Here is a 12,861-nt window from a genome sequence, read left to right on the forward strand (position 1 = left end):
TAATTACTCACATATAGAAAGAAGTCTAGCAAAAATTACAGGTTGTCTCTTATTTATTAATTTAAGAAGAGAGCCACATCCTTCCATAAGCACTAAAGAATTCCCTGCCCTTGGTAAAAAAGAAAGAAAGAAAAACATAGCAGGAAGAAGCAGGTGGGGGGTCCTCTTATACATCCTCTTAAACATCCTTATATATCCTTTTTACATTAAATGGCACTTGACCATATATCATACTCTTTTTTTCTGTCACTCATATGGAGGAGCTGGAAATCAAACCCAGTTCTCCAGTTTAGAGTCCGCCGTTCATGTGGAGGAGCGGGGAATCAAACCCTGTTCCTCAGATTAGAGTCTGCCACTCATGTGGAGGAGTGGGGAATCAAACCTGGTTCTCTAGGTTAAAAGTCTGCCTCTCTTAACCACAGCACCTTGCAGGCTCTCAGGCAGCAGGTTGGCAGCTGTGTGGAACTTGACACTGGCCTAAAAAGAGCCCTGGTGGCCATAGTTCTGAGAGAAATTCAGACTTGGTGCAACTTACTTGACAAAATAACTCATCCCTGCAGAAAGTAAATATGAAGCTCCAGTGCACATTTGAGGAGGTTAAACAGGCTTCAGATAACTGTAATAGATGTTTCTTCATGTTTAGCTGTATGTTGCTTGAACATTATCCAGTACGCAAAGAAATCAAATGCAAATAGTATTGTTTTGTAGAAGATGGAAAGAGTGAATATTGTTACCCTTATATAAAGAAGGGCATAGTAGCACAATGGGCATAGCTGAATTTTTTTTTCTTTTGAACAGCATTGCTGCTTGAAAAATATAATCATCCATCATGTTTTCCCTGTTTTATTATCAAACAAACTAGGAATAAGTTGATTTTTCATGAGTTATAGCATTCATTTCAGAAATAAGAATGCAGGAAATACATTTCTCTATGGGAAAAGATAAAAAATCATTAGGGAAATATGTAGGCCATTCAATCAAAATGATTATATTATATGAAGGGAAAACAAGCTTTGACAGAAAGCCATTTTGATTTATGGTTTAAATGTGCTTGATAAATAAACGCAGTTACGTATGTATGTTAAAACTACTATTTTGTAGGTGGAAAAAAGCATAACAACAAACTTCTATAAGGAAGCCAATAATTACTCGTTTTGAATTTCAACGGGGAAAAGGAGATATGTTTATTGAAATTTTAAATAGAATTTGTGGAAATGGTTGGATCAATAAAACATATCGAACACCAGTTTGACTCTGCTGAGCTCAATGGTGAATTAACCATTACTGTAAAAGAACCAAGAATGTACTCACCATGAGTCTTACTACATAGGATGATCCGGCATGCAGGTTAAATGTAAGTAGGTGATTGTTGAGAAGCATAAATATATGCAGACTTATGCACAAGATAGCAATAAACTGTGTGCAATTCTGGTCACCATATCTCAAAAAGCTGGACAAAGTACAGAAAAGGGTAACCAAGAATGCTGGGGGTTGGAACACCTTGCCTATGAGGAAAGGCTGAAGACTCTGGGGATTTTCAGTTTAGAAAAGAGATGACTAAGGGGAAGACATGATAGAGGTCATCTGGTAAAGATTTGAGCCTGAGTCTCCCAGCTCCTAGTCCAGCACTTTAACTACTACATCTCGTTGGTTCGCTTCATCTTCATCCTCTCTGTAGATGACACTGTTCTAGGAAAAGGGTTCACAGCTGCTGAACATACAATGTACATTGACTCCATGATCAGTGTACCTGATTAATACACATGCAATACTAAGAACACTATCCTGTAGTAAGGCTCATTGAATAAATTGCTACTTACTTATGAGTCGACCTACTTTAGGATTGTTCCCATGTTTGTCTGTACACACTTCACAGTTTGTAGTGTACACTTCAAACATCTTAGATGTACACTTGTAAATATCATGGCCCTTAATCATCCCCCCCAATTCCTGCTTTTTTTGTGTGAATGTGACAGTGGGGAGCTATCACTCGCCAGCCTCCACTCCCCTTTCCACAGCTGAGGGCCTCAGACCTTCTCCAGCCTAGCAGGTCACATATCATACTTGACTTTTCTGACTGAAGCAGCCCTTGTACTCGTTGTATTGTAAGTGTTTGGTGGCATGATAAGACCAAAATGTGCCACAGGAAACAGCTGCATCTGCAGCCAGAGAATGGTGCGTCTGGATTGTCATCATAGGATATAGTGACACATATAGTAGGAAAGCTAAAGCCTTTGAAGTATTAAGGAGGTAACTGGTAGTGAGATCATTCAAGATCATTCCAAATCCCTGGCTGACATTTCCTAATTCATTTATGAAAATGATGGGAAATGCAGAAAGGGCTTACCTGTGAACAACATTACTCTGGTGGTTAACCCAATGAATACCTGTCTGTGCTTTTTTAAACTATTGCAGAACAAAATTTGATAAAAATAAATCAGGAGTTGGGTATTAATAGTCGAAAAAGTGATTCTTGGAAGGAATGAGGATAACAAAAGTATAATATGTTTAAGATATAGAAGATCCTGGCTAATTAAAGGTCAAGGGTAGGTGTTTTTGTCAGTTTGGTTTGAGCTTAATAGCTACCCTTTGTTTCTAGCAAATTAATTAGCTAATTAAACAACCAGAGCTAATGCTGTAGAGGTCTGAGCGTATGTATACATGTATTGCTTATCTTGACTGCATATTATTAATAGCAGGGAATATATTTTTATTTTATTTCCTGGGTAGGCCTTACACAGCATCACTGGCTGCAAAAGGCACAATTTTTCCTCCATCCAGCTTCAAATTCAAATCTCATCCAGTCTTGGTACTTAAAAAGAAAACATTTAATAATTAGCTTTGTAAAGAGTAAGCACTGTGCCTCTGTATCAGACAACTTTCATGGAATCTTTTTTAAAAAATGCCGCTGATTTTCTGTAGCACTGTACCCCCCCATAGGATGGAATAATACTTAAATACAATTAAATCAGCATAAATAAGACCAGAATAAAAACAAGTACACTTTAACCACAGTTCTACTCAGAACTGCACACAGCAAAATACTTGAAGACAGAGCAGTTGATAATATCCATGACAATTGACAAAATCTCCACTGCTTTTAATGTAGTTGCTTTTGCACCTTGGACTTTAATGCTCATGTTCTGCTCTATTTTGGCCTTTACACACACACACACACACACACACATACCCAAATTCATCTGCTTTACACTAGGACAGTTTGTCATTGGAAAGCTGATCTTTGCCAAATCTATCAATAGATCACTTAAGCACAATATTAGTGGTGTCTGGCCTTATGTTACTTTTAACATTTAGAAGCATAAATAAACAAAACCATCATAAGAAGGTCATTTTTAAAAAAATCCCCAATACCAATGTGATTTTTCTCTTGACTTCAAGAATAGAGCACCTTGCCTCAGGTTTGCCTCAGGTTCATCTGACACAAACTTCTTGAAGTGCAACAGAACTCATTAGACTAACAGCTGGATCACGAAACCTGAAGCCAACTGATGCAGTTGAGGAGTCTCTCCCTTGATGCAGGTAACAAGAAATAGTTCTCTTGCACTGCAGAAGTGGCATCCGTCACTGTTGTTGTCCAGCACACTTGGGAAGCTCCTGTATGGCTCATGGTTTTTCAGGGCAGAGAGAAGGCGGGGAAGTGCCTGGAGTCCCCTCCACTGATACCTTGGGGAAACATCCTGTCCTTGTGTGTATGAACTCCAGAAAGTTGCTGGCAAAAAGTTTTAGAAGCCAGTGGAAGCCAAATGCTCATTTGGGACAGGATGCTGCTTTATCTGTCGTAAGCCTCATCATGCACAGCAGCAGCTGAAGCCGAGGATATCACCGGTCTATAAAATCCTAAACAAACATCTCTCTGAATATCTCCAGTGGAGGACAGCTGATGAAAGCAGTTGGCTACTTTACAGGTACCCGGAATCTCTCTTCCATAAACTCCATTTGAGGAGTAGCAGCACAGAGCAACCCTGGGAAGAATCATTCCAGTTTAAGCCACTGAAATCAGTGAGCTTACCCTAGAGTAACTTTGCACAGGGTCGCACCGCCAGTTGTTTCTGAGTGCAAGCCCATATATTCAGATTATTTTATGTTGACAATGTGCAGCCAAAATCTAGAGTTCTGAGCATGGGACCCAAATAAGTGAAATCCAGGGCAAGAAAGAAAAGATGTTCCAGTTCGACCCATGTAATGCTGGTCTTTTAAAGAGGAAATGACATCATATTTATAAGTATAGCTCTATTCTTGTTAGTATGGTGTTTTAGGCAGCCTTTCCAAGCTCAATTTTGGCAGGTGTAAATAAAGACAGAATGAAAATGAAGTGCGATTTTGCCATCTCGTGTTTGCTGTTCTTGCTGGGATAAACTACGTGCATTACTCATATGTGAAATGTTTAAGTGTTATTAATGCTTTGCTGAGAGCTTCTGCAGGACATTAATCACAGAAGGGAGGCAGAATGTGACTTCTTCGTCCTCCCAGGTCTCATAGACACAACCAGCAATTTATTTCACTGAGCAACATTGCTACTTTTGAAGTGTGTCTGCCTCTGGATCCTTGGCAAGTGGAGGTTTTCCTGACCTGTGTTTCCTGTTTGGAGTTTCATATCATTGCTGTTGCTTCCTGTAGCTTCTCTGTGAGTATCTAGCACAGTGTGTTCTTCTTCACAGTCATTCCCTGTCCTAATCACAGCATTATCACTGGCATCTGTCTGAAGGGATAGCCTGTAAGGAGATGGATAGGAAGTTAGGGAAAAGATCAGCACTTAGAGTGCTGGGAGTGTCCCTTGGAACAGGACTTTTTAAAGGAAAATTTGGTACAGTGGCATGGTATAAAAGTTGGTACAGTGGTATGGAATTGTGCTTCATGTGTATAGCATGCACCACTACAGCATACCTATGCATATTCCATGTGTGTGAGTGTGTCTGTTTGTGTGTATAGCATTACAAATATATACTTTTTAATAAGGTGCACATATAGATTAAAAGCATAAAACTCTTAGTACAGACAAAAACTTACACATTCAATAAATACAAACATGAACAACTGCGATGTACATTCTTTCATTGACCAGCAATGGAATGTTCTTGTAACACCCCCCCCCCCACACACACACACACACCTTCTGACCTGATGGATTTCCATTCTTGTTTGTATCTGACAAAGTGAGCTTTAACTCATGAAAGTTTATACCCTGGAAAATGTTGTTGGTCTTTAAGGTGCCTCTGGATTCGAATGTTGGTCTTCAGCATAACTAGCAAAGTTTTTTTTTTTTTGAGAAATTTGGAGGCCATTTGATTTGTGTCCTGTAGAAATTCACAAATGGTGTTTTCTTTTTGTCCCTCTTTTCCCCTCACTTAATAACATCTACTAGAATCTTTTGGCCTTATCTGTCAAAGTGTGGACAAATTTAGCAGTTTGTTCTCTTTCTTCTCTTTCATTTTATACCTGTAACTTACATATGATTCAGTTTGAACTTTTTTCCTTGACAAGGCCTTCACACATGACTGAAATATCTAGAACAGTGAGAATTATTTCCAGTGTGTCTCTGTCAGTCTCTGGATTTTAAATGTGGACCATTCGCTAAATGCGAAGGTGGAATATTACGTCTGCAAGTGAACTTCAGAGAAGTCGCAAATGATCAAAAAGACTCTCTCAATTTCCAGTTGCTTTACAGAAACTGTGGTATATTTGCAAAATCACCAAATGACATAGATTTTGTTTTGGAGACATATATTGAGGCCAGCTATAGTAGTGTGGGTGTCCCAGAAAGGCAAGCAGGAGAACTCCCCCCCCCCACTCCCATTAAGTACTTACACAATGCTTTGTAGCATTATTTTAACTCTCAGGGCTGGAGGAAGTGGTTTTAGGGTAATAATCCCGACTCTTCTGGCATGTCCCTAGTATTGTCCCTTTCTGGCCCCTAGATTAGCACAGCCATACTAGTAAGTGGTTTGTGGCAATGCAATGTTGTCACTGTAGCAGCCCTAATATATCCCAGACTAACCTGATCTTGTCAGGGCTCAGAAACTAAGCAGGGTGGGTACCTGGATGGGAGACCACCAAGGAAAACTGGGGCTGCTATGCCAAGGAAGGCAATGGAAAACCACCTCTGCTCATCTCTTGGTGGACCTTCATAGGGTTGCCATGAGTCAGTTGTGACTCAGTGGCACACTTGATTGACTTAAAAATGTTGTCAAGATGCTGCACCAGCATATCTCCAACTTGTGCCATCACAGGGATCTCGTTTCTGTCCCTAAGCAGGTAACAGCTTCTAAACCTGTCCAACATTGGCTGACCTTTAATTTATGAATGACTTCATTCTGTTGCTAAATGAAAGTAATGTATTTTTATGAAGACCAGCAAGATGTTCTTTCATTGGTTGAAACAGTTTATCCTGCTTCCCAAGAAGATGACTTTCTCGAATTGTACATTCTTATGTGTTATTTAAGCAAGAGAAATGAGGAAAAAGGGAAATGTCCATCCTACACTACAAAAAGGGTGATTTTCTGTGTTCTCTATATCTTAATTACTACAAAGGAATACTGTCTTATCCATTATTCTTTCTATAATGGCTCTTGAAACGGATGCTTTGTGCTCATTTTCTGCCAGGACTCATTTTCCTTCTCAGACATCCATCTGTACATCATTTGTATTCTTGAAGGAGACACATATATATTTGCATTTCAATTCAATTTAGCAATTTGCTAAAATAAAGTATTTCACAACCTTCCATTAAAAATTTCTTCAGATAAATTCAGATACTTAAATTTCTTTTTAAGCCCCCTCCCCCCGGTTCCCTGATTGAATTGTTTCCTAGTCGTAAGCATATTTTGAGTACATAAATACATATTGAATTTTTTTTTGTAAACTTAATAACAAGGTCTGACAGCAGTGTCCTTCCAAACAAGAAAATTCGAGATAGTACACCCTCTGCATCCAATTTGGAAATTATCCATTATATTTAATGTTGTGGATGCTTGCCAAAAGAGAGAATTGATCCATTTTTTACAAATAGATCTTTATCAAATTGTCAAAGCTTCCAAGTTCTCTCATGTCCATGACATCATCCAGAGTAGGCTAATGTCTAGAAACCTCTAACCTTGTTCCAACCCATCCCCCCAACATGAACATCTCCCTACTGTTTTCCGCACAGATAGGTGAGTGGTGTGGAGGGTGAAAATCTAATATATGAGGACTATAGCAATCTCTGAGCCCTATAGCGGGCTTGCCAAGCATGCCAGGAGTCCGAAAGGCCTAGACATTTTCAGCCCTTTAGGTATAATTGTTTATTTTATTTCATAGAAGGACAATTCCATGAGTTTACTGCATTAGTGTATAAAAGTGGGAACCCACAAGACTTGCGGGAGGCATCTCATTTCTCCCTCCCCCACTATTTCATCTTTCCCTTTCCTGAAAGCCCTCATAGCTTCTCCCCTTTTCCTGCTTCCTTTTCTTCTTATAGGTTTGCCAACCACCAGGTGGGGCCTGGGGATCTCCTGGAATCACAAGAGATCTCCCAACTACAGAGATCAGTTCCCTCTTATGGTTGCCAGATCCAGATTAGAAAATGTCTGGAGATTTGGGGGTGAAGCCTTGAGAGGGTGAGCTTTGGGGAGCAGAACAGCCTCAGCATGGTATAATGCCATAGAGGCCATCCTCCACAGCAGCCATTTTCTCCAGGGGAACTGATCTCTGTCATCTGGAGAGCAGTTGTAATTCCAGGTGATCTCCAGCCCCCACCTGGAGGTTACAACCTAGAAAATAAACCAAATTGCTGTAATACAGTAGTTAGAAAACAAACAGCAGACAAGCTCAAATTTTTACAAACAAATCACTTATCTTTTATAAAGTGAATTCCTATAATGTAATACACACTTTCTATACTTTATACACAAATTTTACAAACATCAAATGAAGCTATTGGGGATGTTCATGAAATAGAAGAGACCACAAAGATCACAAAAATCAATTCCCAAGGTGAGTTGGTAAGTATGAGTTCAAGCAGGACGCTGAGGTGCAAGAGCGATCACATCAGTGAAGATTTCAGCGGCGTCCCGAGAGTGCTCTAAGGCTATCCAAGAAGTCTTCACCTCTGGAGCGGAGGCGAGACCGAGAGACCGGGAGGTCCGGGCGCGGCTGTGGGGAGCCGCAGTCCAAAGGTAAACAAGGGTACGTTCTATCCGGAAACGCTTTCGCCAAACGGCTTCATCAGCCAAGCTTTCCAATAAACAATGGAAATTCATAATGCTACCAAACAGAATAAATAAGTACTAATAAATTAATAAATTTCATAGCTATGTACATACCATCAATGTCACTTTCAGTAGACCTATAATTAGGTTTCTATAGCAGGATTCACGAAGAATTCTCCAGCATACAAAACAGAACTTACATGAGCCACTTAAATTACCAATAAGAACAGGTGAAACGAATACGGGCAAACGCCTCCTCTCTTAAAGAGATATAGACCTATATAGTGTCTTATTCCAAGGTGCATGAATCCATTCCAGATTACAAGGCCTGTGCCCCAGCGATAGCAAATCTTTTCATGATACAATTTGAGCCTTAGAGCACTCTCGGGACGCCGCTGAAATCTTCACTGACGTGATCGCTCTTGCACCTCGGCGTCCTGCTTGAACTCATACTTACCAACTCGCCTTGGGAATTGATTTTTGTGATCTTTGTGGTCTCTTCTATTTCATGAACATCCCCAATAGCTTCATTTGATGTTTGTAAAATTTGTGTATAAAGTATAGAAAGTATTTATTACATTATAGGAATTCACTTTATAAAAGATAAGTGATTTGTTTGTAAAAATTTGAGCTTGTCTGCTGTTTGTTTTCTAACCCACCTGGAGGTTGGCAACCCTAGTTCCCATGGAGGAAATGGCTGCTGTGGAGTGTATGGCATTATACCCTTCTGAGGTCCCTCCCTTCCTCAATCCGACCCTCCCCAGCCTCTACCCCCCAATTATCCAGGTATTTCCTAACCTGGAGTTGGCAACCCATTCTCCTTCCTACCCAACAACCAACCTAACTTTATTTGCCCCTGTGCCTTCAGCTTTCCCTCTCCCCACCCCCCTCCAGCAGCACTACCTAGGAAAACTCTGGTCTAGCTGTATGGTGCTGGCTGATGGGCCAGGCCCACTTTCATGGAAGGGAACCCTCAAGGTTGGTCAAAGGCTAGAATGCAATCCCTGTATGCTAGTGGCCCCCAGCATTGTGCCCATAGGTGCCATGGCATCTGCTGACACCTTTCCTGATACTTACCAAGTGTTCTTAGATAGTGGTCAGGACAAGGTAGGGCTTTTGTCCAGTGAGGCTTTTGATTGGCTATTGGAGATTTGATTCACTGTGTAGATTTTTAAAAATGTTTCTTTGGCATCACATGGCTCCACCTCCTATAAAAGCCATTTTGTGGCAGCCATTTTGTGACTGTGCCCACCACACTGTGTCTGAATTCCGAGGGTGCCCTCAGGCTCAAAAAAGTTGGGGACCCCTGCTATATGCAAAGATCATGTACTCCATAATGCCACTGGCTTGGGGTTCATAGTAGGTGCAGCTGCGCCCTTTGTGCAGTGTTTGTTGGTTTCTCATAAACATCTGATTGGCTGCTGTAGAAATTGAATGATGAACTAGATCGGAGCCAAGTTTGCCCAAGGTGCCAAAAACCTCGGAGCGGCCATGGATGAGTCACCATGCCAAGTAAATTTGGACGTGTGTCACCATAGCAAAAATGTTGGGAAGAATTGCTCTAGTCCATCCTAGTAACATATTGGCTGAAGCCTTAACCATTAAGCCCCATTTATCTGAACCTTGACAGCCTTTCAAAATCTTAATCAAGGAACAATTAAACATTTGCTCACAAGCTTCACTCTTAAGGAAAAGAAAATAATGTTTCGAGTTGTGAGAACTAGAAAATATTCCCTGCTCTCTGATTTGTGCATATGTAAATATACATATTCATATATACCGGTAATGCTATTCCTGAGCATTGCCAAAATTTTACAGCTACATGGTGCCCACTTATAAAAATAAAGCATTTATTGTACTTATGTTGTTACATGGGTCTCTTGGTTTTCTCCCATTGGATCAATTCTACACCAACTTAAGGAGCAATACTGCAGGATCAGGTGCTCCCAACATAGTAGACATTGTCAACATGCTAACTGTTCACCAAGGGGATTCTTTAGCAAAATAAACCTCTGGGTTCTTAACTCAATCATGAGCGGAAGAAGGGAGACAGGCTGTTTGGAAGCCACTGGCTAATGTCCAGTGGTTGTTGAGATGCTTGCAAAGAATGCTGTTCCAGAAGGACGTTGGTCAGATACAACAAAGTATGTCTTATGCTCTGAAGCAAGAGTTCAGACTCAGGAATCAGATGCCTGGACTCAAATACCTATGTCTTAACCAGGAAGAGCCCCTGAACATGTTCTGCAAATCTAACACATGTTGGAGGATAACAGGAATTCTATTAAATAAATAGTGAAGCCAGTCCATCCCTGCTATATGCTTCAACAATTTAAGTAATAATGCAAATGTTACGATGAATGACTTCTGACAAAACTGAAACAAGTACATCATAGTATCTCATGTCTTTTTTTGTACTTATGATCAGCTTTGTGGTTTGTAGTAGTCTGACACATGGGCATCAATTTAACCTTTTCTGCTTGGGAACATATCCTTGACTTTTTGCCAGCCAAACTGTCTAGCCATACCAAATGTCCTTAAGCAAACTACACTTGATTACCTTGGAGAGACTACCGCTGTTAAATTTACACGGACGTTTACTACAAAACTCTTACAGACTGATATCCTCCTGTGTTCTACATCAACTCTCCTCTTTTGTTTTCTCTTATTGAATTGAAAACACTTGAGATCTGTGGAGGAAACAAGTAGATTTTTACAGGGCAGGGTTATGAAATAGACGTACAAAGGTCATTTATGTTCATTTAATGAGCATAGGAGCTTGGAAATCCTTGATGTCATGGTTTGAACTGGGCACTAATATATATTTTGGCGGGAAACATCCCCACTCAGTAGAATGCCCCTGTCCTCTTGATTGTCGCATGTATTGGTATCAGTGGAGCACTGCTGCCCACACCACGCTTCCCTGTCACACTGCCAAGCACTGCTGTGAAAGAGGCCAAAGAAATATTTATTTACTGGGCTGCCAGTGCTTGGCACTATTTACTGTTAGCCACTCTGAGGTAAACTGTGATGGTGTTCCTGAGGTATGTTGTCCCCCTGCCTTGGTAAAGGCTGGTTATAAATGGTTATAATGTTGTCTGCCCTTAATGCTAAGGAGCAGGACAGATATTTAATACAACGATAAAAAGGGTTGTTTTAGTGAGGGGAAAGTAAACTGTGGATGTTCAGAACCAGCTTAGTACTAATGTAACCATTGCCAGACTACTTTGTTTACGTTCTTCCACGGGTTTCCTAACGTCTAAATTTTTCACTTAAGACTTTTTAAACCACAGACCCATAGCTTCCAAATAAACCTGAAAGACTATGAATTAGAACCATCGACCAGTGCAGGCCCCACTAGGCCACAACACTGAACAGTCCACTTCCAGCTAAAGTGACTGGAGACTGGAGATCCTTATCCTGCCCATGGAACCTCTAAACCCTATCTCACCCATACTGAATAATCCACTTTCAATGAACGTTAGCAATAATTTTCAAATGGATTTTGCCATTCCACACAGTAAAATCCAGTTGCAAAGTGCATTGAAAGTGCATTGAAAGTGCATTGAAAGAGCACTATTCAGCATGTGTGAAAGTGCCTTAAGTCCTCTGTTAAGTGACTTTTTCTCTCTGCTCCTCCCCCTCCCTTCTCCTTCCAAATGTTCTGTGGGCTCTGATTGGTTGTTGCCCGCTTTCTCTACCAGACCGCCCGGGTACAAAGGGAATTAGCAGGTACTGGAAGAGGGGACGGACTTGGCTATGTCCGTCATACTTAGCTATGGCTGTTTATGTTTTTATTGATTTGTATTTTAACTTTTAATGTGTTCAAGCCATCAACCTCAAAGTATTTTGTAAATAACAACAGTGTCCTCTTGGCATATGGCATATTTACATTCGGGGAAATTGGCACCCCAGTTGAATAGATTATAAATAGTTTTGAAGGAATGCACAGCAGCATTCCCTGACCCTAGCTACTGCCAATTATGTTTGCTAAGGCTGGCGAAGTTCTGGTTTCTGCTAGCGGCAATCCAATTATGAAAAGTTACTGCCTAGTACTGAGTGCACAGAAACACGGATCTGGTGCTGGGGAAATTCACTGCTTCACAGTATGGCTGGGTAGGATAGGAGGACATCCACTAAAAATGCTGATCCTTGTAGTGAAATTAATGCCAACACCTTATTTCTATTCTATTTCTATTGGAAAAATCAGCTCATATGTATGCAGTGGGTGGGTCCTTCTCATCAAGTATATGCTGGGGGGGGGGGGGTGATGAAAAGTGCCAGAGGCCTGGAGAAAATCTCTGGGCTTCCGGATAGCCACCCTGATTAGATGGTGTGCAATTAATTTCCTATCACAATTATGCACACTTTTATGATGCTGTAATTCATGTTGGCAGTTTATTACTGGTAAAGTACCTGAAATGCTATCAGCAGAGAGTTTCAGATGGGTAGCCACATTGGTCTGCAGTAGAACAGCAAGATTCAAGACCAGTAGTACCTTAAAGAGCAACAAGATTTCCAGGGTATCTTGGATACCCTGGGAATCCTGTTGCTCTTTAGGGTGCTACTGGACTCCAATCTCAGTCTACCAGTAGAGAGTTTTGCATTGCTCATTCAAATTACTGCTCACATATTTATCTAGAAGACTCCCAAGGATTTG

The 12,861-nt window shown here is 40.7% G+C and overlaps 1 protein-coding gene across 2 annotated transcripts in view; it reads left to right on the top strand.

Moving 5' to 3' along the window:
- Positions 1–12,861, top strand: part of MAGI2 (membrane associated guanylate kinase, WW and PDZ domain containing 2) — a 723,148-nt gene that overhangs the window by 252,536 nt on the left and 457,751 nt on the right. The window lies entirely within an intron of this gene.

This window comes from Euleptes europaea, chromosome 3, assembly GCF_029931775.1.
Source record: "Euleptes europaea isolate rEulEur1 chromosome 3, rEulEur1.hap1, whole genome shotgun sequence".
Classification (NCBI taxonomy): domain Eukaryota; kingdom Metazoa; phylum Chordata; class Lepidosauria; order Squamata; family Sphaerodactylidae; genus Euleptes; species Euleptes europaea.